This window comes from Papaver somniferum, chromosome 9 (assembly GCF_003573695.1).
Source record: "Papaver somniferum cultivar HN1 chromosome 9, ASM357369v1, whole genome shotgun sequence".
Classification (NCBI taxonomy): domain Eukaryota; kingdom Viridiplantae; phylum Streptophyta; class Magnoliopsida; order Ranunculales; family Papaveraceae; genus Papaver; species Papaver somniferum.
The window spans coordinates 83,589,305-83,613,781 of record NC_039366.1 but is presented as its reverse complement, the minus strand read 5'-3'; positions in this window follow the sequence as shown (position 1 = coordinate 83,613,781).

The following is a 24,477-nucleotide window of genomic DNA, read 5'->3' as shown; positions in this document are numbered from 1 at the left end:
AGAATTGTGTTGATGTCGATCTACTCAATTAATAAATCCAATCTACCACAAGGATAAACCGATTATTAATTGGATCCTCTTTTACCAAAACAAGTATTGTGCACACCAAAGATTATAAGCCCAAGTCAGATCTTCAATATCTTTTTTGTCTTCAAATCTTCTTAAATCTTCAATAACAACCTGCACACAATCACTTGAATCTCTTGTGATCAATCACGCACAGAACGGAGTCTGTTAACAATGAATTATCACAAGATAGTCTTTAGAACTAACAACAGTCTAAAGATCCCTGTCGAAACTCTGAACTAGTTTGAGTGAATCTTATATCAGAAGAGAAGACTCTTTTTTTGATCGGTAAAAGAAACTAGGTCAATCAAATTTCAACCACCGTTAGTCAATCAAATGAATGAAAATAAAAGATAAGCCGCAATTATCTAGTTTCCCACCAACGGTACACGCTAGAGCTTCTCAATCCCAAAGAATACTTTAAACTGAGCGGTCGTAAGAGATTTCTCCTAATTAGGTTACTCTCCTCTCCGAATAGGCGGCTACACCAGTAACAACAACAAAAGAGGAAGTCTGTTGTTACGAAGGATTAGTTTGCTAGAAAGGCAAACTTCAAATATTTATAGACAAGGAAGTTTGGACACCAAGGAATTTCCAAAACCGAAAATATTCTCAAGATATTCATTAAAGCACAAATTCGGTTTCCATAATTCCTGGAAATGCTCTGTCCAAAAATAATGATCGAATCTCTCGGAAAATCTAATTAGTAAATACACATTACTAATTCTTATATTTTCCTACAAAATGAAATTAATAACCTTAATTTAAAGATTCTTAACTTACTTATGTTTCGATCCTGTGATTCTCTTCCCTTAGCTATTAAGGAATAACTTTGAACAATTAAAGAAATAAACATTCATAACACGTGTTCAAAGTATGTCGACATCCTTACTTTGTAAGTTATATTTCACACTTATAACCTTGAAACCGATTTGCCACACTTCCAAACAAGTTTAGAATTGATTCATCTGACTTTCAAGATGAATCAATTCTAAACTTGTTTGGAAGTGTGGCAAATCGGTTTGTTTATGCTTGAGAATCTTCTCTTATGAACTTACTTCCTTAGAACTTACTTCCTTAGAACACATGTAGAACATTGTTCCCTAGGATGAAATACTCACCTCATACCCATACATAATCACAATAACATTCAAATGATTATGGCGATGTCTTATCTACAAAGTTTAATGGTTAAGCAATAAACCTCGTATTGTATTCCTTATTACTATGTCTATCTAGAGTTCAAATATGCTTCGCAATTTTGTTTTCAATATGCACGACTTGAAAGATACGTTAGGGAATGAAACAGTTCAAGTCAAATATCACTAACCTCAAGTGGAAGGATGATTGTTGTCGTTGTAGCTCCTTGCTTCTTCACATCTTCAAGACTTCGCAATACTTGTAATGTCTCATATCCTAATACTTTCAAGCTAACCTATATGAAGTTGACTCTAGTACATAATCAAGCGACTCTTAACATGAGTTTTGATTCACTAAAATATGACAATCAAACTTGACATACCAACGCTTGGTGGGTTCAACCGAGCCATGCTCTAACAATCTCCCCCTTTTTCAATTTTAGTGACAAAACTCTTACATCATATGGATAAACAAATCATTACACATACGCTTGATTCCCGAATTCAACAGCACAGTAAACTGCTTACATTCAATCCTTGAAAATGTCGTTGTTGACATTATAATAACAAAGCTAATGCTCCCCCCTAAGGAAGATAGGTAGATATTCAATCTGCACGTCTTTGTTATACCAATTTATATGACATGTTACTCCCCCTTAGTCTGTGCTTTCACTCTTTCGTTAGATAAAAGTTCAAGTACCACTGTTCTTTTCCATAGCGATACCAATCAATATAAAATCAATGCCAGTATCACTTGTTTACTCCATATATTTCTCCCCCTTTTGGTCACAAAAATGACAAAGAAACGAAAAAATAAAGAACAACACGAAAAGAATCTTACAAATCTCAAAATAGACTTGCAACCTGTAGATTTAGGCACGAGGGTTCCACACATCATGTTCTGATAACTATTATCAAAACCGAAATTACGAGTAGTTTTATTTTGATATGTTACCAAGGAAACAATTGTCCGAAACAATTTTTCCAATTTAGTTTAGCAAAACAAAAATCAACTAATCACTTTAGTCCCTTTGCTAAACCGATTGTTCAAAAACAACCGCTTAATTCGATAAGACCAAAATAAAGATAACTCCATTTTTCTCATCAGGTTCTAATTATCCATAAACTTAGACCTTTCAATTTTAAACAATACAAGTACTAGGTTAGTTAACTAGCATTTCTTGTTAAGGCATTCAATTAGACTTGAATAACCGAAACCTCACTTCGATAAGTCTAACTAAGATCAGAATTAACTTAGTTTCTCTTATCCGGAATCGAATTGGACTAAACAATTCATCCCGTACACCTTTTATATACAAACCAACATAAATCAACTTGCATAATTATTCACCTCAACCGGAAGCAATTGAAACAACATAGATATTAAAAGCACGCAATTGCACCGAAATTTTGTAAGGCTAAACAATTAATACCACACAATAAAGCAAGATAACAATATTTTTTCTTAACCGGAACCAATTGAATCACACACATCCACACACACATCATGGAATAAACATCAATTGAACCGATTTTTTTTTAAGAAAAAGCAATAAATATATATAATATAAACTCAGGCTTTTCTTAAACAGGAAAACAATTAACTAACAAGATTGTTACCTCAAATTTCGCATCCACTTCTCCAATATGTTTGTATCTTCGTCCAGGGAGAATTGATATCAAAATATCATCATGTTGTCATCCTTATGCCAAAACAAAAGAATAACAACAACCCTCAACCTTTACCAGAGAAAGATTGAAAACCGGTTTTAACAATTGCAAGAGTTGAAAACCGTCGAAACACATATGATTTTATGCTAAACCAAAACCGATCAACATATTGTGACTTTTTCACATATTGTTTCTACCAGAACCCTCATGATTCTTTGATAAAGCCTACCAACATGGGCTAGAACTTAATCCTGCTAAATCAAAAAGTCACCCAAACCACAAGGGTTCACAATATATGAGATCGAAATTAAGGTAGTAAAACCGCAATCAAACATCCCATAAACATACATAGCAATAAGATAAAGCATTCAAGCATAGGCTATGTAAACCGAAAACTATCACAAGAAAAATTACCAATCAAATAATTTTATTCATAATAGTTTTATCCCTTAATAGACCAATACAATCAATGGAAGAAATCAAAAATTGATGTCTATTATTTTAGATTAAGTAATATAGTAAATAAATTAATCTCTAGTGGCGCTCTTGTTGTTCACTGAAGTCTCTTCAGTGTTCAAACTTTTAAAGCATGTCTCTAGGGACTTGTCAGCAACCACTTCTTGTTTCTCAAGTTTTTCGACTTAAATCTTCATGTCGGCAATATCGGCTTTTGTCTCCTCAATCTTATCTTTGAGCCAATCTTGATTTCAAACCGTTTTAATGAGATTGGTTCTTAGTTCCTCAAAACCTTGGATATAGTCAATCATACTATCAGAACGGATCCACTTGGTTTTGCTAGGATCTTGTAGGTTGTAAGCCAACAGACATGACTCATCTTGTGATCCAACTGAACTATCAGAATCATAATCAGACATGATGTTTGATATGCCCTTCTTGTTCCTCTCTGTATTGATTCCTTGAGAATCCTTAACCTTTTGAGCTTCCTCCTTATTAGTCTTTGAGACACTGCGAGTTATTGGAGGCATGCTTGCTCATATATATAGATATAAATAGGATTGATTAGGGTATCAGAATACAAGTAAGAGAAAGTTCCTCCTTTTACAAGAGACAACTTTCGGACCAAAAGACCTCTGGAGAATCCGAAAATATAAAAGAATATATTTTGTTTCCTTAGTCTGAATTTCTAAAGTTGGAAGGATTATTAAAATCCGAAAATTCCAAATAACACCTAATTTTGGAAAATCATGTTAAACATGAACATTTTTTCTAATAAATAACTACACAAAATAATTGTGCTCCTGTTTTATTGTGCCTTTCCCATCCAAGATTATGAGCACGAAGGGATGAGAATGCACAACGTTTGATACAACTAAGTTGCATCGGAGTAAGCTTTTTCCAGCTTACAGTGAATATCGGAAACATAGTTCATGTTTATTTTAGGGAAATTTTGCCCAACATATTTTCCCCCAAGACGATGATGTTTTCTAACTAGAGAGATATGATCATGTGGAGAAACTGTACTAATGTGAGAATTCTCAGAGATGGATAAATCTCTCTTAATTCTTTCAATGAGATTTTCGTAAGATTTTCTAATTCTAAGGACTTCCTTATTTTTCACATTAGTGTGATCATCTGAAACAACTATCGGAAATTCCTGATTGTTTCTTTTGGCAGGGATTCGTTTTTTCCCTTCCTTCTGAAGTCGTTTCATCAAAACTAGAACTGTTTCGATATGGGTGTGGAGGAATTTTTTTCCAGAAGCGATTATCAACTTTTTCCTCTGACTCCTTTGAGTTGATCTTATTGGGACATGGTATAATCTGTCTTTTTACTGAGGAATAATCTTTCAGTTTTTTAAGACAAGAAACTTCCTTCAAAATTTTTACCACCGTATGTTGAAGAAGTATAAGTTTCCTGTCAAGTGACTGAAAATTGTATTCCTTACAATCACCACGGAATTGGTTCAAAGTTTCCTTTGGACAAGAGTTCGTTTGATCATCAGTAGATCTAGAAGCTGGTTTCTCATCCTCTTCTGACTTGATGTAGTTAGGAAAACTACCATCATCTTGATTTGTTTCAGATGTGATTAACCGGTTTTATCACAGTCTGTAAAAGTCGAGCAAAGACTTTTAGTTTCCTCATCAGAAGAAATCACAACAGCATCATTAGTTAGGATCATAGGACATGTCTATTTATTTGTAAGAAATTTACCAAGAGCCTCTAGTTTGACAGCGAGACCCATTTTCTCTTTTGCTAGACAATTCAGTTGAATGTCTTTTTCTCTGATCTCTTGTTTAAGAAGATTTGACTTTGTCTTTAAAATGAGTACTTTAGAAGACAGAGGCTTTAGGAGTTTTACCAACTCTTTATCAGCATCTTCTCTCAGACATTAGATTCAATTCTTAGAGGTTGGATCGCACCAAACACAGATTTTTAGATCTATTCGTGTTTGCCTGCTCTGACACCAATTGAAAAGGCGAGGGTACCCAAATATACCTCAAGCTAAAACTTTTCCTACCTATAAGTCCTTTCTCCGAAAGTGATTGTCTATGGACTGAGTCGAGACAGTACAAATAATCGGTTCACACTTCGTGTGATCGTCTATGGATGCGAGATCGAGACAATACAACAACGAAGTATGTTACTTGATAAAAAGGTTCGGACTTAACCAAACACAATAGGATTCACTTATCAAGTAAATAGGAATTAACATTTGTGTAATTTACTTTAATTATAATAAAACAATTATAATGCGGAAATATAAAGTAAATGACACAACAAGATTTTGTTAACGAGGAAACCGCAAATGCAGAAAAACCCCGGGACCTTGTCCAGAATTGAATACTCTCAGGATTAATCCGCTACACAAAATTACACCTAACTTCGTATAGTTGAGACCAAGCAAATAAACCTATAATTCACCTAGTTCCGTCTATATTCCCACGCCTCCGACCTTAGTTACGTACTTGGAACAATTCCTTTGGTTCGTATTCCAAACAGTAAAGGAACAACAAATCTGTATGGTATCAACTCTATTCAACCAAGTGATATGAGTCGGAAAAAGACTCTTCTGTTTATCTTAACATAAACTCCTTCGTCAGGTCCTTAGATCTATCTTATATTCAATTACCGAAGTAATCATTAAAGATTAAGCCAACAACACTATTAATCCAAAGAATTGTGTTGATGTCGATCTACTCAATTAATCAATCCAATCTATCACAAGGATAAACCGATTATTAATTGGATCCTCTTTTACTGAAACAAGTATTGTGCACACCAAAGATTATGAACCCACAAATCAGAAATCTTCAATATCTTCTTCGTCTTAAAATATTCTTAGATCTTCAATAATAACCTGCACACAATCACTTGAATCTCTTGTGATAAATCACGCACAGAACGGAGTCTGTTAACAATGGGTTATCACAAGATCGTCTTTAGAACTGACAACAGTCTAAAGATCCATGTTGAAACTCTGAACTAGTTTGAGTGAATCTTATATCATAAGAGAAGATTCTCAAGCATAAACAAACTAGGTGCAATCAAAGTTCAACCACCGTTAGTCAATCAAATCAATGAAAACAAAAGATAAACCGCAATTATCTAGTTTCCCACCAACGGTACACGCTAGAGCTTCTCAATCCCAAAGAAGATTTTAAACTGAGCGGCCGTAAGAGATTTCGCCTAATTAGGTTACTCTCCTCTCCGAATAGGCGGCTACACCAGTAACAACACAACAAATTGGAAGCTTGTTGTTACGAAGGATTGGTTTGCTAGAAAGGCAAACTTTCCAAAACCAAAAATATTCTCAAGATATTCATTAAAGCACCAATTTGGTTTTCATAATTCTTGGAAATGCTCTGTCCAAAAATTCGTCTGACTTTCAAGAACTATGCGATTGATCAAACAAACATTCAATCACAATCATGGGTTTAACGGTTCTACCAAAACAAGTTTCAATTCTACCTTCCATGTGAGTACTGTGCATTGTCACACTAGCTTTCCAAAATTCGGTTGACTAGGTACTAGGATCGGTTCCCCACATATATATGGTATCTAACTTATATGTGTTGCACATTTCCATAGGATCGGTTCCCCTTTAAAAAGTGTTGCACATGTCCATAGGATCTGTTCCCCTTTCTGCTATAAACCTTGATGCACCCCATACAAGGATCGGTTCCCCTTTGTGATGTATTGCACCTCTTACTAGGATCGATTTCCCCTTTCCCATATTTGGTCACAAACCCGATCATATCATCTCAGGTGATCTCTTAAGACCGGTTGCACTAATAAAAGTCATACCAATACATTAGTCAGGCCTTTGTGAATAGTTCTACCAAGAACACAAACAAGTTGTGAGCGGTTATACTCAATCACACATATTGGTTGTTCATAAGATATGCAATGAATAAAAAAACCAATAACACCTGGCAATTTCCTTTTCGGTTCACAAACAAGTTTATGAACTTACTTTCTTAGAACACATGTAGAACATTGTTCCCTAGGATGAAATCCTCACCTCATACCCATACATAATCACAATAGCATTCAAATGATTATGGGGATGTCTTATCTACAAAGTTTAATGGTTAGGCAATAAACCTCGTATTGTATTCCTTAATACTATGTCTATATAGAGTTCAAATATGCTCCACAGTTTTTTTTTTCAATATGCACGACTTGAAAGATACATTAGGAAATGAAACAGTTCAAGTCAAATATCACTAACCTCAAGTGGAAGGATGATTGTTGTCGTTGTAGCTCCTTGCTTCTTCATATCTTTAAGACTTCACAATACTTGTAATGTCTCATATCCTAATACTTTCAAGCTAACCTATACGAAGTTGACTCTAGTACATAATCAAAAGAATCTTAACATGAGTTTTGATTCACTAAAATATGACAACCGAACTTGACATACCAACGCTTGGTTGGTTCAACCGAGCCATGCTCTAACACTTTGCAGCAAGTCCAATGAGTATCAGCTCCATACTCCTTTCTCCTGAATCCTGGGGAAAGACAACAAACAAAGAAAACCAAGTTAGCAAATGTAAACAAGGTTTCCATAAAGAACCAGAAAAGAAGAAGAAATATGAAAGAAATTGGAGAAACAGAAGAAGTGAAGGGGAACCAAATTAAGAAAAATATTGAATTCAATTGAATAAACAAGGTAAAGATGGAAGACGAAAAGGGAGACTCTTAATTTGAGACTTAGATTGAAGATGAAAGATTTAAGTTCTATGAAAAACGAATTCAAATCAAGTTCCACAAATAACCAAATACCTGTAAAAACCCTAAAAAACTTAGGTATGAAACATAATGAAAGAGAACATGAATTGAAAGAAATTGAAACGATTAACATGAGAAATTGATTGAAATCACACATGATTGAGATAAATTATGATTATGACATAGATTTTTATGAGAACGAAAGACCATGGTTGACCACGGTTTTATCTCTGATCCGCAGAGCTTCTCTTTTCTCACTCTCTCTTAAACCCCCTTTCAAAAAGACATAAGTTAAGAATTCCTACACCTCATATTAGTTGTGATTAATAATTTATTAATTTGTCCAAAACGGACTTCGGTCTACAATGATTTTAATAACATCAACAATAAGCACATCGTCGAAAATCGGAAAGAATGATACTGCAAACTGTTCAAAACCTTCATAATATTGTGTATCTCAGTTTTATTTTCATCACTTGCTCATTAATTAGCTACTGATATTTGCTTGTTTTTTTGTATTTTTTTCTTCTTTTATTTCTCTTAGTAGTTCTCTCTCTCTGGTGATAATTAAAAAGAATTTTTAGTAAATTTTTCTTTTCCAACCCCTTCTAGCTTGTTTACTTATCTTCTTCGCATCAGATTCAGTGCTATTTTGTTTCTCTTTTTTGAATTATCTTCTCAGGGTTTGCAAGATTTAGATGTGACGTTGCTTTTGTTTCTTCAAAGTTGATGCTTATCAAGATAAGGGTTTTAGTTCTTGTCAAAACAACAAAGCTTATAAAACTACAACAGTAGCAAAAACAAGGATAATTTTAAGATCGAGTTCATTAACAGGTTCATCAGCTGCTAAAAGTGTTACCAAGATGACATTGTCGATTCAAACAGATTCATAAGATCATTGTTATTTTAGATGTTGTTTCTTTGATCACTTTAGATATTGTTACTTAGATTTACATGTAATCGGCAAACTTTGTTGGATCTTTTCAAGATCCCATCACTGCTATGTGCAATGATGCAAATCGAATTTGTTTGGTTAGAAAACAAATTAATTATTAATTTGGCCTCCTGATATGGTTTTTTCCTCTATATTACATATTATTCAAAAAAAAAATATGGTTGGATCTACATAATATCCATCATTGCTATCTGCGATGTTGCATTTGGTTTAGTAATTTGGCTCCAAACAAAATAAATTTGTCCCTTTGATGTAGTATTGTCCTCTTGGAATTATGAAATAGTTGATTTGTATGTACGGTAGGATAGATGGTTAAGAACTGACGGAGATATTTAATCTTGGTGGATACAATATGATCTTGAAAAAACACAGTAACAATTCCGACTTTATCAAATCGGCGCTATCAATATATGCTTGAGGTAAGCCTCTTTTATGAAAAAATAATAATCTACGTGTACTCTTTATTTTAACTAATATATTATCCTTTATTCAACATTAAAAGTTATCCAAACTAGCAACAACCTCAACCTTCGCATGGGTTTTGATAACATCCGTGGAAATCCAAAATTTTAAAATATACTTTCTGTTATATTAAGCAAATCAAAATAATTATTTAATAATTAACTACACAATTAATCGTGTTTTTCATGCAAAACCTCACTATCAAAAAGGATAATAACTTATTGCTAGATTCAGAATACGTCCACTTAGCAATATTAAAGTTATAATTAGGGGTTATGAAATTAAATAAAATCTAACTTTAATAAATAAGATGAGAATACATGTAAAAAAAAGATTTTTGATGCTCCATATCGGAAAAAGTTTTTTTTTGCCGGTGATAATAGGAAAAAAATATAGTCGAGAGCTTGTACCTCACTTATTAAACATAAGCCCTATTTATAGGCAAGACTTAATATAGTTGGATGATAAATATGACATAATATTAATTCATTTTGATTGAGAGATGTGGTTATCTGAACAACTTTAACCCTATCCAAATCTGATGGTATACAAAGATTGTCCCGATTTGATATTCCTAAACCTGTTTTTTTTTCTAATCGGTAAAGAATTTGGTGCTGATGAGTTTTAGGTCGCCAATACCATCAACCACTGACTTTACCACTGCACTACAGTGATATTGGCATTCCTAAAAAAGTAACCTAACTGCCTATGTTGTTTGCAATGATATAGGTAAAGTCTCCCCTGATAGGTATCTTAACACCTTGATTTACTATCAATTGGTTATGCTTTCTTTGCTATTTTTCATGTGAATGATGTATTTTACGTTGATTTTGAGTTTTATAGGTGTTTTGGAGTCATTGGAGTAAAAGAAGATGAAATAGGTGAAAAAGGCGCAGAAATGTCATTACGCAAGCAACTGTTATTGGGAGCCCAGCAGAGGATAAGGGGCAACCATCTAACAGGTTTGTTAAAGACAGACATGAATTTCGCTAAAAGGTACCTCTTCCTTTGTAACTAAACTTAGATCCAGTCCAGTTTTCACTACACAACTCAGTTTTCTCTACACTGAGCCGAGAAGAAGCTGTTGTATTACGAGGAGTATTACATTGAAATTTGCACATTATATTTATTATTCTCTACAAATCATTCTTTACCGAGCAAAAAATAAAATAAAAAATAAAATATATTACATCCTTTTTTTCTTCTTTTTTGTGTGGATCTGACTAAAATAAGAGAAACATTTTTCCAATATAAAAAGAGTTTCTTATCAAGATTTATTTCCCGCATTTCTTCTTAAATAGAATGACAAATTTTTTCCTCATGACGATACGATTTCGCTATTTCGCTGACATTCTTGGTCTATTAGATGATAATAAACATGTGAGAATTCAATTTTGAAGTATGTTATATTGAAACTAAAAAAAAAAAAGTGAAAATTAAGATTTTCTTGCACGATTAACCAAACAACCATGATAGTATTGAACTGTTTTTTGGTCTGACAAATTGTGAGGATCAGTTAAAATAGAAATGGACAATGATAGTAAGAATTAAGGAAATATCATCTCACAAGGATGAAATAAGGGGTACCATAAATCTGTTCATTTGCTGAGCCATAATAAAAAGGGGACGAGGACAAAGAGTGATAGAGACTCGATATTAGGCTTTTTGAAAATGTGATCGTCAGTGTTTTACCATCTCTTTAATCTGGAGAGATTGGGGTATACCCAGATTAATTGGGGTATACCCAGTTTTAAGTGGACTCTTTTTAAAGGCTAAGGGGAGTCCTAATGGGTGAAGTTACAATACTACCCTTGCCCTTTATAATTCTATTACCCTAATCAGTTTTTATTTTCATTTCATCTTCCTTCTTCTCTTGTTCTTCTCCTCCACCACCATACCGACCTCCCCCACCACCACTATCAAAACTCGACGATTAAATAGAGTGGATCGTCGATTCAAAAATCCGATTAATATTCAAAAATGGAACCACCACGGCGAAAGGGAACTCGTATGAAAGACGCTAATTGGAAAACCCAATGAATATAACCATGTGAAAAGTGGGGGGTACAACAACCACACCCAACAATTCGATTAGCAATCTGTATGGACAAACTCCAATATACTTTCTAGAGAATCAACTAGACAGTCAGACTCAATCTAGATAAAAGTATATCAAAGAGTTTATATCTCAATCCGTCGATTTGATCTTTACTCAAGCAAATAGAAATCTGCGAGTCTTTATCAAAGAGAGATAACTTGGATGGTACAAAAAACCAATATCCAAGTGTCAATCAATTTAAATCAACAACCAAAAGGTCGGATATTCTAATTGATTGAACAACGCACAACCTGTGATATTTCAATTATATAAACAAATATAATGCGGAATAGAAATAACACAGACACCAGAATTTTGTTAACGAGGAAACCGCAAATGCAGAAAAACCCCGGGACCTAGTCCAGATTGAACACACACTGTATTAAGCCGCTACAGACACTAGCCTACTCCAAATTAACTTCGGTTTGGACTTTAGTTGAACCCCAATCAATCTCACACTGATCCAAGGTACAATTATGCTCCTACGCCTCTGATCCCAGCAGGATGCTACGTACTTGATTCCCTTAGCTGATCTCACCCACAACTAAGAGTTGCTACGACCCAAAGTCGAAGACTTTAATAAACAAATTTGTATCACACAGAAAAGTCTACGGTAATAGATAAATCCGTCTCCCACGAATATACCTAAGAGTTTTGTTCCGTCTTTTGATAAATCAAGGTGAACAGGAACCAATTGATAAACCGGTCTTATATTCCCGAAGAACAACCTAGTATTATTAATCACCTCACAATAATCTTAATGGACGCAGCGAAAAAAGATATTGTGGAATCACAAACGATGAGACAAAGTGTTCGTGATTAATTTTCTATCTTGCCTATCGGATATATAAATCTCGAGCCAATTATTACAATCATACTCGTAACGATAGAAGATGCAAGATCAGATCACACAACTACAAGAAAAGTAGTATCGGCCTGGCTTCACAATCCCAATGAAGTCTTTAAGTCGTTAACCTGGTTTAGAAGAAGAAACCAAAGGTTAAAGGAGAATCGTCTCTAGCTATGCAACTAGTATCACACGTAAGGTGTGGGGATTAGGTTTCCCAGTTGCTAGAGTTCTCCCTTATATAGTTTTCAAATCAGGGTTTGCAATCAATGTTAGCTTGGTAACAAAGTATTCAATATTCATCGTTAGATGAAAACCTGATTAGATTCAAGCTAATATTTCTCAACCGTTGGATCGAAAACTTAGCTTGTTACACACAAATGAAATGTCCAATTTTGGGTTTACGAACCGTTCCCAAACATTAACATTTGTTGGTTCAACAATAGTTAACCAAATGGTTATCCATTTGATTACTTTCATATCAACCATATTCTTTTTCACTATAACTAGTTCAAATGACTCAAATGAACTAGTTAAAGAGTTGTTAAATTGCTTAGATCTTATGTAACTACACAAGACACAATCGAAGCAAAAACGGTTTGATTCACTCGAAACGGTTCATGAACTTTATAGCCACGGTTTGCAAAAGCATTCATTAGTTTAACTAAACATGAGTTCAAGAACAACAGGTTTTAGATATAACCTGCTCAAGTTCGCGGACTTAAGCTCATGGAAGGAGTTCACAAACTCCAGCAGAAGTTCTCGGGTCAAGATTTTCCGCTAGTTCGCAAACTTTGGTTCAAGGAATAAGGACTTATACATATATGTGTTTCCACAACAATGCTTATATCCTACCAATGGTTATGTAATCTAAACTCTCATTTCAATCATTGAAACATTCTCAGAGGACGGATATAGCCGTTATTCACAGACCATTTTTCGTCAGAGAAATTTTCAAAGTGATTGAAACATAACATGACTTTCGTCACTAGGTAAAGATGAATTCGGCTAAAGCGAAAGCTTACCAACACATATTTAGAGAAATAGATAGGTTAGAAATCAAGACTTATAGTTTTGATCACTAACATTGACAAACATGCTTGAGATAGCAACGCATGCGAGTTCGACCGAGCAATGCTCTAACAATCTCCCTCTTTGTCAATTTTAGTGGCAAAATTATTAATACATATGGAATACAATAAATAAATTAACTTTTGTAGCTCCTATTCCACATGCCTAATCTTCAACATTACTCGAAATCTTCATCACTTCCAAGTACTCCAATGATCCCAAAGGTTGTAAGTTTAGCATCATCGTTGTTGAAAATTCGTAGCTATAACAACAAGAAAACAATAGTTCTCAATCATTGTTATACAGTGTCATAGTATCATTACACAGCGTCAAAGTTCAATTGTATCACAATTTCAACAACAATACTATGGTGATATGTATCACTCCCCCTTAGTCAATACTCCATCTCACATGGAAACCACTCCCCCTTACATAATGATCCGAAAACCATATGTATTTGTAGTGTGAACTACATATTAATTCTCCCCCTTTTTGTCAATAAAATTGGCGAAGGTACAAGAACGGGATCCTAATGAAATTTCCGAAAGAGACATTTCTTGACCAAAAGAAAGAAAAAATATCAACTTGTTCTTTAGATGCAATCATAAAGTCGAAGCTAAATGCATTCATCAAGGAGTTTATAAAGATACAAGATAACCCCTATAATATTCCATAGCCACACTCCCCACAAAGATATGACAATTAAGCACAAGTTCAAAAGAACTCTCCCCCATTAAATGTCATTCCCGAAAGAACAACAAGAGCGACCTTAATTTCGAAGAAAAGAAGGATTTCTGTGGATATAACAAATCACATACAAGTATGAATTTGAATCCAAAAAGTTTAATTAAATTAACCACAAGAGAACCCATGATTAATTTAAGGGATAATTAGAGTTTAGTACTCAGGTTTTGACCAACACTAGGCTTTGGTCAAACATTTTTCCAACATTAGTGCTTGTTACCTGGACCAGACGTTGACCTACTTTGACTGTTTATGACTAGACTTTAATGAATTTTTAAAATAAAAATATTATAAGAATAAAGAGATTACAAGTGTACCCTTGAAGTGGGCTTATTCTCAGTAACCTAGAACCCGATGTTATCTATTTCCAGTTCTCTTCTTCTTCTTTTTCTTCCCCATACTCTCTGTTGCAGCTGCAAATCGATAACGGGGATGAGTTGTGACTGAATATTACCAGATGTTTGTTGGTGTCAGTTCCATGAATATGGTTGTGTTAATTCGAGAAGAAATAGTCACTGTTTGAATCAGTGAAGAAATGGAAAAGAAAAAATTAGGGTTAGCAGAGATTAATAATATGCTTCGATTGAGGAGATTTAGAACAAACAGAGTTTGTGTTAATTTTGGGGGTAAGATTTAGAAGTGATATGAAGAATAGTTGTTAAATCGAAGAAGTGGGTGCTTGATTTGGGAGAAGAGCATCTGAGATATTGATGTTCATGGGTTCATACGAGATGTTACATGGTGTATTCAGAATCAATGAAAAAATTGGCAGTTGGGGTTTGATTAATTTTGAATTTGGCATTGAGATGGTTTGATTTCGAATTGATGGTGAAATTAGGGTTCTTATAACTTTGAGAAGAACTGGTTTTCTGTTGTATCTATAATTGAATGTTGCATCTGACTTTTAAATGTAATTGGAAGTTCAGCGATGTTATGAGTCTATGGTAATCAGTGTATCTGAGATGAAAGTGTCCCTTCAAGATGAGAAATCAAGCTCAGATGGGTTGTGATGTGTAGAGAGGAGATTCAGAGATGAATTGAGGTGCTTTCTGAGATCGAAAAATCAATGCTGAATCGAGATGAGAAATGAGTAGTGGATGTTATTGATGCTTGAGAAGTTCGGGTTTTGTATCTGGAGATTTTGAACTGAATTAGGTGAAGATTAGATGGACCTGTTGGGTTTGAATTACAGAAAAAAATTAGTTTGGAGCTGAGATCAATGGGGGGTTTGCACCTGTTGCAGTCAAGAACACAAGGTGAAGAAGAATTACAGTTGATGTTGATGTTTGAAGCTGCAGATGAACTGAAGAATTACAGCAGCAGATTCTGAAGATTTTGATGTTGTCTGATTCATGTGATTGTGGTGGATTGGAAGATGGCAACATATATGGTTGATTTATAACAAGAGTTAGGATGAACTGAGAAGATGGGTTGATTTGTTGTTGCTGTGATGAAAACTGGTGCAGGTGGTGATTACTTCCATGGATTCTACTAGTTCATACCGGGAAGACAAAATGGTTAGAACTGAGAATGAGTTTGTGGCGTTGGGTGCCTGAGCTATAACAATGGTTATTGTGTAAATATTAATTCACTTAAGGGTATAACTGTAATCTCGTTACATAATTACACTATTATATGAATTTATTAATAATTACTAAACAAAAGTTTTGACTTAACCTAGTCAACGCGAGTCAACGTCCAATCCAGGTACCAAGCCCTAACGTTGGACAAATGTTAGACCAAAGCCTAATGTTGGTCCAAACCTGAGTACTAAACTCCAATTATCCCTTAATTTAATCGACAAATGCTCAAACATAAGTGAACTTATGGAGACTTAAAAAATACAATTAGATTAATCACAAGAGAACCCATAATTAATCTAATTGAAATACACAACCAAATTAATTACAAAAGTAATAAGAAAACTTACGAAGCAACAACTAAATAACCAAACAAGATGATTAGCTTAGTTGAAAAATGCTCAACATAAAGTACCTCACGGAACAACAACATACCAAATAAAAAATAATCAACTTGGTTGTTTAATGATCAACATAAGACACTTTACGGAGCCTCATAGTAATACACAAAATATGGATCAGGAAAGATCAATTACTGTGGAATACACAAGGATTCATTCTATTTTGCATCACTATTTGCACAATGACATACAATAGACATAATCAAACAAAAGATTTTAACCTATCTTCCATCAAATATTGACAATATAGGCTTAACTTTTGTATTTGTAAAAAGTCCATTCATTCTTTTACCAATACATGCATATGGATATACGAAAGACTTTAATTTTGACAAGATATGGGACGGTCAAGTTCACGGACTTAACACATAAATCCCATAACAATATTGCAATATATAAAACCATAAATATTAATACTGCAAAAAATCATCTTCCAAACAAATTTAGAATTTAAACCAATAAATCTAAAAACATGAAGATGAAAACGTTGGACATAACTATGTGTAATCACAATAATGGCTATTCCAAACTCTAGTTATTCTTCTAATAAAAACAAGAAAAATAGAAGATTTACTATGCAAACTCTTATAAAGCATTTCACTTACATTCAATACTCTTCTCAACCTCTCTATATTCATCAAACTCATCTTCAATCAAATCAATCCTCGATTCCAGATGATCCATCTTTTCTTCGAGTTTCTTGGAAGAAGCTTCAAGTTCACTTTTAAGGGCCGGAACTTGTTCTAAGACTATATTCATTGTTAAAGAGAGCTTATCAAACTGAGACACAGATATGTTACCGTCCAAAGAGGAACCGTGAGTATCAGGGCTCATCACATTATCAGAAGAATCGAATTGTATCTTCTTAGAAGGAAAGAGAACAGTCCAAACATCATCTTCTTTACTAGAAAGACTTGAAGAAGACATGATAGATAAGGTAGAAGAAATGTTTATGCTAAGGAGATAAACTTCATTTTAAAAGCAACTGAGGATGGGATAAATATCCAAAATGACCTTTGACCAAAACCCTAAAAAAACTCCTCAGAAGAGATCCTTAAATGAAAACGTTTGAACAAAAATCTTGGCTAAGTAACAGAAAACTTTCATCACAACCCTCTTGAAGATTAAGATTTTTGTCTACGAGGGATAAACAAAAATCATCAATACAATATTACAAACTGTAGTTGTTCCAATTTTCCAAAGAATCGGTTAGCTTCTTTTCAGGGTATGCAGTATGTGATGTACCTTGTTTCTGTTTTACTTTTAAGAAATAAGAGTTATCTTAATCATTCTTTCTTTCTTTTAGCACAGATTTGAATACCTTTATTGATGATTTTCGTAAATTATGCATTCTATTGGAAATCTCTTTTACAAAGGATGAGGGTTTTGTATGAGATTTCTTTTTCTTCTTTTGCAAACAACGTTTGACAAAGGAATGCTTTTCCTGTTTCATGGTGCCACATGTTTTAAGGTGAACCTGATTATCATGTAAGGAAATCACAGGAATAGATAAATTCTTGTGATTTTCTAAATTTTCCTTGTCGTCACGGTGACTCAAAGATGAGGTAGAATCAGGAGGAATTTGCTGACAATTCATAGTCGAAAAGGTTCGATATGTTTCGTACGAATCACGATTGATCAACTCCAATTTTAAATAAGTCAGTTGGTATTCCAGACTTTCAATCCTTTTTAAGACTTCATTTATAGGATGAAGAATTTCAGAGGAAGTAAGATTGTTTATCATGGAACACTCAGAACTGTTGGGAGGACAGGTGTGATTATCAGCAAAAAGATTAAGAGAACCATCATAGATATCATCCTCGGGACAATAGTCAAGAGTGAGCATCCATGCTTTAGTTATCTCACTCGTCTCGTATCAGGACATTTAGAAGTAGAGTGAATACTCCTATAATACTTGAAACTGGAATTGTTATCATAGTTTTTCTGAACCTTTTTATTGATTGACTGAGCTTTCTTTTCCTCTGTCTAAGAGATTTCTTAAGTTGTTGTATAAACAGTGACAAAATCGAATTAAAGCAATTCTCATCACTTTTATCAGTCAATTTAGAACGTCGAGACTTACGGTCAGATGCAGCAACATGATTGCTAAACTGATGACTTTTCTCTCTTTGTTCAAGTTCAAGATCGAAGATTTTAAACTTTCCAGCAAGAGTATTTCTGGATAGTATATCAAGGTTATTTCCCTCAACGATGGCATGCTTCTTAGAATCGTATCTAGATGGCAGCGATCTGAGAATTTTCATCACAATGTCCTTTTCAGAAATAGTCTTACCCAATGCAAAGGATGTATTAACAATTTCAGACACTTTGTGATTAAACTCATCAAATGTTTCTTCATCTGCCATACGAAGGTTTTCCCAATCGGAATTTAGGTTTTGAAGCCTAGCTTCTTTTTCACTGGCATTACCTTCAAAAACGATTTCTAAGATATCCCAAGCTTCTTGCGACTTAGTGCAATTTGACACATGGTGCTGAACATTCGGGGTAATGGCATGTATGATGGCATTCAAACCGTCAGAATTTTTCTTTGTAGCAAGTATCTCGGCAGGGCTGTATTCACCAATAGGTTTGGGAACGTTTACATCTCCAACTGCCACAACGGGAGGATTATAGCCATTAACAACATATACCCATGATTGAAAATCACACGCTTGAAGAAAAGTTCGCATAACAATTTTCCACCATAAGTAATTTGAGCCATCGAAGACTGGTGGTACGCTAATAGAGATAGCACCTCTGTCCATAGAGTCAGATCGCTACAAACACAGACTTGTAAGGTCTTAAACGTGTTTGCCTGATCTGATACCAATTGAAAAAGTGGGGGGTACAACAACCACACCCAACAATTCGATTAGAAATCTGTATGGACAAACTCCAATATACTTCCTATAGAATCAACTAGATAGTCAGACTCAATCTAGATAAAAGTATATCAAAGAGTTTATATCTCAATCTCTCGATTTGATCTTTACTCAAGCAAATAGAAATCTGCGAGTCTTTATCAAAGGGATTTAACTTGGATGGTACCAAAGACCAATATCCATGTCAATCAATTTAAATCAACAACCAAAAGGACGGATATTCTAATTGATTGAACAACGAACAACCTGTGATATTTTAATTATATAAACAAATATAATGCGGAATAGAAATAACACAGACACCAGTATTTTGTTAATGAGGAAACCGCAAATGCAGAAAAACCCCGGGACCTAGTCCAGATTGAACACACATTGTATTAAGCCGCTACAGACACTAGCCTACTCCAAATTAACTTCGGTCTGGACTGTAGTTGAACCCCAATCAATCTCACACTGATCCAAGGTACAGTTATGCTCCTACTTCTCTAATCCCAGCAGGATGCTACGTACTTGATTCCCTTAGCTGATCACACCCACAACTAAGAGTTGCTACGACCCAAAGTCGAAGACTTTAATAAACAAATCTGTATCACACAGAAAAGTCTACGTTAATAGATAAATTCGTCTCCCACGAATATACCTACGAGTTTTGTTCCGTCTTTTGATAAATCAAGGTGAACATGAACCAATCAATAAACCGGTCTTATATTCCCGAAGAACAGCCTAGTATTATTGATCACCTTATAATAATCTTAATCGACGCAGCGAAAAAAGATATTGTGGAATCACAAACGATGAGACGAAGTGTTTGTGATTACTTTTCTATCTTGCCTATCAGAGATATAAATCTCGAGCCAATTATTACAATCGTACTCGTAACGATAGAAGATGCAAGATCAGATCACACAACTACAAGAAAAGTAGTATCGCTCTGGCTTCACAATCCCAATGAAGTCTTTAAGTCGTTAACCTGGTTTAGAAGAAGAAACCAAAGGTTAAAGGAGAATCGACTCTAGCTATGCAACTAGTATCATATGTAAGGTGTGGGGATTAGGTTTCCCAATTGCTAGATTTCTCCCTTATATATTCTTCAAATCAGGGTTTGCAATCAATGTTAACTTGGTAACAAAGCATTCAATATTCACCGTTAGATGAAAACCTGATTCAAGCTAATATTTCTCAACCGTTGGATCAAAAACTTAGCTTGTTACACACAAATGAAATGTCCAATTTTGAGTTTACGAACCGTTCCCAAACATTAACATTTGTTGGTTCAACAATAGTTAACCAAATGGTTAGCCATATGATTACTTTCATATCAACCATATTCTTCTTCACCATAACTAGTTCAAATGACTCAAATGAACTAGTTAGAGAGTTGTTCAGTTGCTTAGATCTTATGTAACTACACAAGACACAATCGAAGCAAAAATGGTTTGATTCACTCGAATCGGTTCATGAACTTTTTAACCACATTTTGCAAAAGCATTCCTTAGTTTAAATAAACATGAGTTCAAGAACAACCGGTTTTAGATATAACCCGCTCAAGTTCGCGGACTGGGTTCGCGGACTTAAGCTCATGGAAGGAGTTCACAAACTCCAGCAGAAATTCTCGGGTTAAGAACTTCCGCCTGTTCGCGGACTTAGTTCACGGACTTGGCTCACACCACTTCCATTTCTCTTGATCAACAAAGTTCGCAAACTTTGGTTCAAGGAATAAGGACTTATACATATATGTGTTTCCACAACAATGCTTATATCCTACCAATGGTTATGTAATCTAAACTCTCATTTCAATCATTGAAACATTCTTAGAGGACGGATATAGCCGCTATTCACATACCATTTTTCGTCAGAGCAATTTTCAAAGTGATTGAAACATAACATGACTTTCGTCACTAGGTAAAGATGAATTCGTCTAAAGCGAAAGCTTACCAACACATATTTCGAGAAATAGATAGGCGAGATAAACTCGACTCGAAATAGCAAATGTGCATAATGAAAGTCTATATATCAAAACGACTTTTGTCTCAAGAGTCGGAGATAGAATAGATATACTTTTGAGTGACATATAAGTTCAAGTCTCCACATACCTTTTAGTCAATGAAGATCCACCAGTTCCTTGAGTAGTCCTTCGTCTTGTATGATGATTGCCATGGAGTTCTTGAGCTCAACTACACTTTCTATCCTAGTCCGAGACCTTTAGCTATGTATGCTAGAAATCAAGACTTATAGTTTTGATCACTAACATTGACAAACATGCTTGAGATAGCAACGCATGCGAGTTCGACCGAGCAATGCTCTAACACCCTGGATTTCCAAAGTTAGTTCAACAAAACGAGAAGAAAAAAACGGTTGAAGAAGAAGAAATCGTAGCCACTGGAAAAGGAAAAATGGTGCGATTAAGAAAGTAAGGGCTTACTTAAACTCACTATAGTACTTTAATTACATGTTTGCATGTCAAATTAGGTCAAAAATATCAAATTTGTGAATATGCAGTTATTCAGCCAGCAGGGTATTATGTTATCGATCCTGCCGACATTTCATATTTAGGGTTGACCGGAAAGCTATTAGGTTGAAGATCTTTCCGGCTGTTTAGTATCTGTAACTGCTACTTGCAGGGTCGGCAAGGTACTCAACCTAGGACCCTGCTGGCGTCAGTTTTTTTTTTAGCCGGGTTGGCTATAAATTTTTACCTTTCCGGCTGTATTTCAAGTTTTTTGTGTCTCCTGATGCCTTGAATTTTAAAAGTAGGAATGGTATTTGGATGAAACCATGCCGGCTGTTTGTTAGCCGGCAATGTATGGGTAATGGACCTTGCCGAATGGTTTGGTGAAAAATCCTTGTATCTACCGTGTTCATTTTTGTTATAAGCCGGCAGGTTATATGAATAATACCATGTCGGCTGGTGTTTAGCCGGCATGCATTATTTAGCCGATCCTTCCGACTTTTGTGTAGGCGGCAAGGTTGTATTTCTCGACCCTGCCGACTTATATTTTTTTTCTTTAATCGTTCTTGTTCAGGTTGCAAAAGGCAAAGAACAAAGCTCTGAAAGCTCTTAGTCCTCCTTCAAGACCTCCTCGTGTTGGTGAAAAACTCTTGACTTCAACACATCGAGGGGCATACATTGTGCCGGGAATGCTCAAGATCCATGTACCAAATGATTCTGAACCACCATCGGAACCCAGTGATTCAGACGAGACTCCAGATGAAGACCAATCAATTCCATCTGGTAGAAGAGGTGATGATGATGATGTTGATGAAAGCACTCCGGCTGCTGGAGGAGGTAACAATGATGATGATGATGGTGATCAAGACATGCATAATGTTGGAGGGGGTGATGATGATGATGATGGTAATGGAGATAAAGATAAGGATATCGAAGAAGAAATTGTTGAAGAGGTAGTGGAAGAAGAAGAAGAAGAAGAAGAAGAAGGCGATGGATAACAAAGTCAAGCTAATGTTCAACAAACGGAAGCTTCAACTGAAACTGAAACCAAAAAGAAGAAGAGGGTGACCACTAAACCAGTTGATTCCCACATTCCCCCCCTCACTTGATGGTTACACTGAAAAAGGTGAGCCTCCAAGGGGGACCCCAAAAGATGGCGGAAATGTTCTTTTTGGATACAAAGACTCATGGGCATGCACGATCCATAATACTATCGTAAGTAATCTCAATCCGTCTTTGTTTTTTATTTAAGTGTGTAACTATCTTAAATTTGCGTCAAGTGTTTGTATTTCTTTTCATTTTGTTTTTTTTGGTATTTAGGATCACAAGCATGTCATCCGTCTCATGAGGCGCCAAGCTTCATGTTTAGTGACTAAGACTTGGGATCTTGAGGATGAATGTGAGGAGGTGAAAGTGATTGTCAAGAACTCCGCGTTGTGGCCTGCAGTGGAGAGTTCGAATATTGAGCATGATAGAGTTACCGTATCTGCATTCCGTGAGAGGTTTTACGGAGAGACTGATACAATGTTATTCCCATTCGGTGAGATGGCGATAACTCCCGATGATGCTCATCAAATTCTAGGCCTCGAGGTTGAGGGAAAAGCAGTCAGTGAGGGCTTCGATAATAAGTTTTCTTTTAAGGATATTTACAAATTGTTCGGTTGTAATCAGATTGAGACGAAGTCTATGCTTGTGAAGAAGGATGGTCGTCTAAGTAACAAGTTTAATCTGAAGCAGTTGAGATACACATTATCTGACACCAAGAAAATCTTTGATAAGGAAGGTAGGGTGAACCCGGTGCGAATCAATGCTACCGCGTCAGATTATTTGCTATACATCCTGGGCAAATGTATCTTCCCCGACAGTTTCGGAAGAAAAAGCCAGGAGGGAAGCACAAGCCAAGATGAATGCTGACAAAAAGAGGGCTCGTAGTGGTCGTGGTGGTGAAGGTAGTAGTAGTGGTGGTGCTCCTAAACGGGGTTGTGGTCATGGTAGTGGTGGTGAATGAATGCATTCCTAGTTTATTTCTTTATGTTGTGGTAGACAAATGTTAAGGTGAACTGTTGGACAAATGTTTTTTAAAGGTTTATGAGACATGTTTAAAGTGTTGGATTTCTAGTTGTTGAATGAATGGTTTGTTTAGCTATGTAAAGTTTCAATACTTATTCCGACATGCTTTTTTTAAGTTACATTGCCGACTAAACCAGGGCCGGCAAGGTTGTGAATTGTCAGACTATCGGCCCTGACAGCGGAATTGGTGTAGTTACCAGGGTCGGCAAGGTATTATGTTATCGACCCTGCCGGCTATGTATTGCAGAAAATACCTTCTCCTGATGCCTAAAATCATCATAAGGTCGGCATGGTTGTAAACTATGTTCCCTGACGACCATATCGTAACCGGCAAGCTAGTGACCAAATACCGTTCCGACGGTTAAATAGAAAAAAAAATGAACTCTTGATGCCTAAAAGTCAAAAGGTCGGCGTGGTAAGAAAATTTCGACCTTTCCAGCTATATCATCGTCGGCATGCTAATGACCAAATACAGTTCTGGCGGATACACAGAAGAAAATGTTCTCCTGATGCCTAAAATCAGCGTATCGTTGGCATGGTCACAAAATTTAGACCCTGCCAGCGTGTTTTAGTCGGCATACTGGGGAAATTAAAACCTCGCCGGCGAATTCAAAATTCAAATTTTTGCAAGTACAATTGCATTGATTGACTTGTACTTATGCACTATAACGGCCAAATTTGGGCACCAGCCTATAAATACACTACTTCTCTCTACAAAACAACACACAACTATTGCATATACTCTCCAAAGCTCATATCATCATACATTCCATCTAACTCACCCAATAGCTCTCTACATACAACAATGACTTCATTTGATTCAAATGAAGATTTGGCAATCATCAAAGC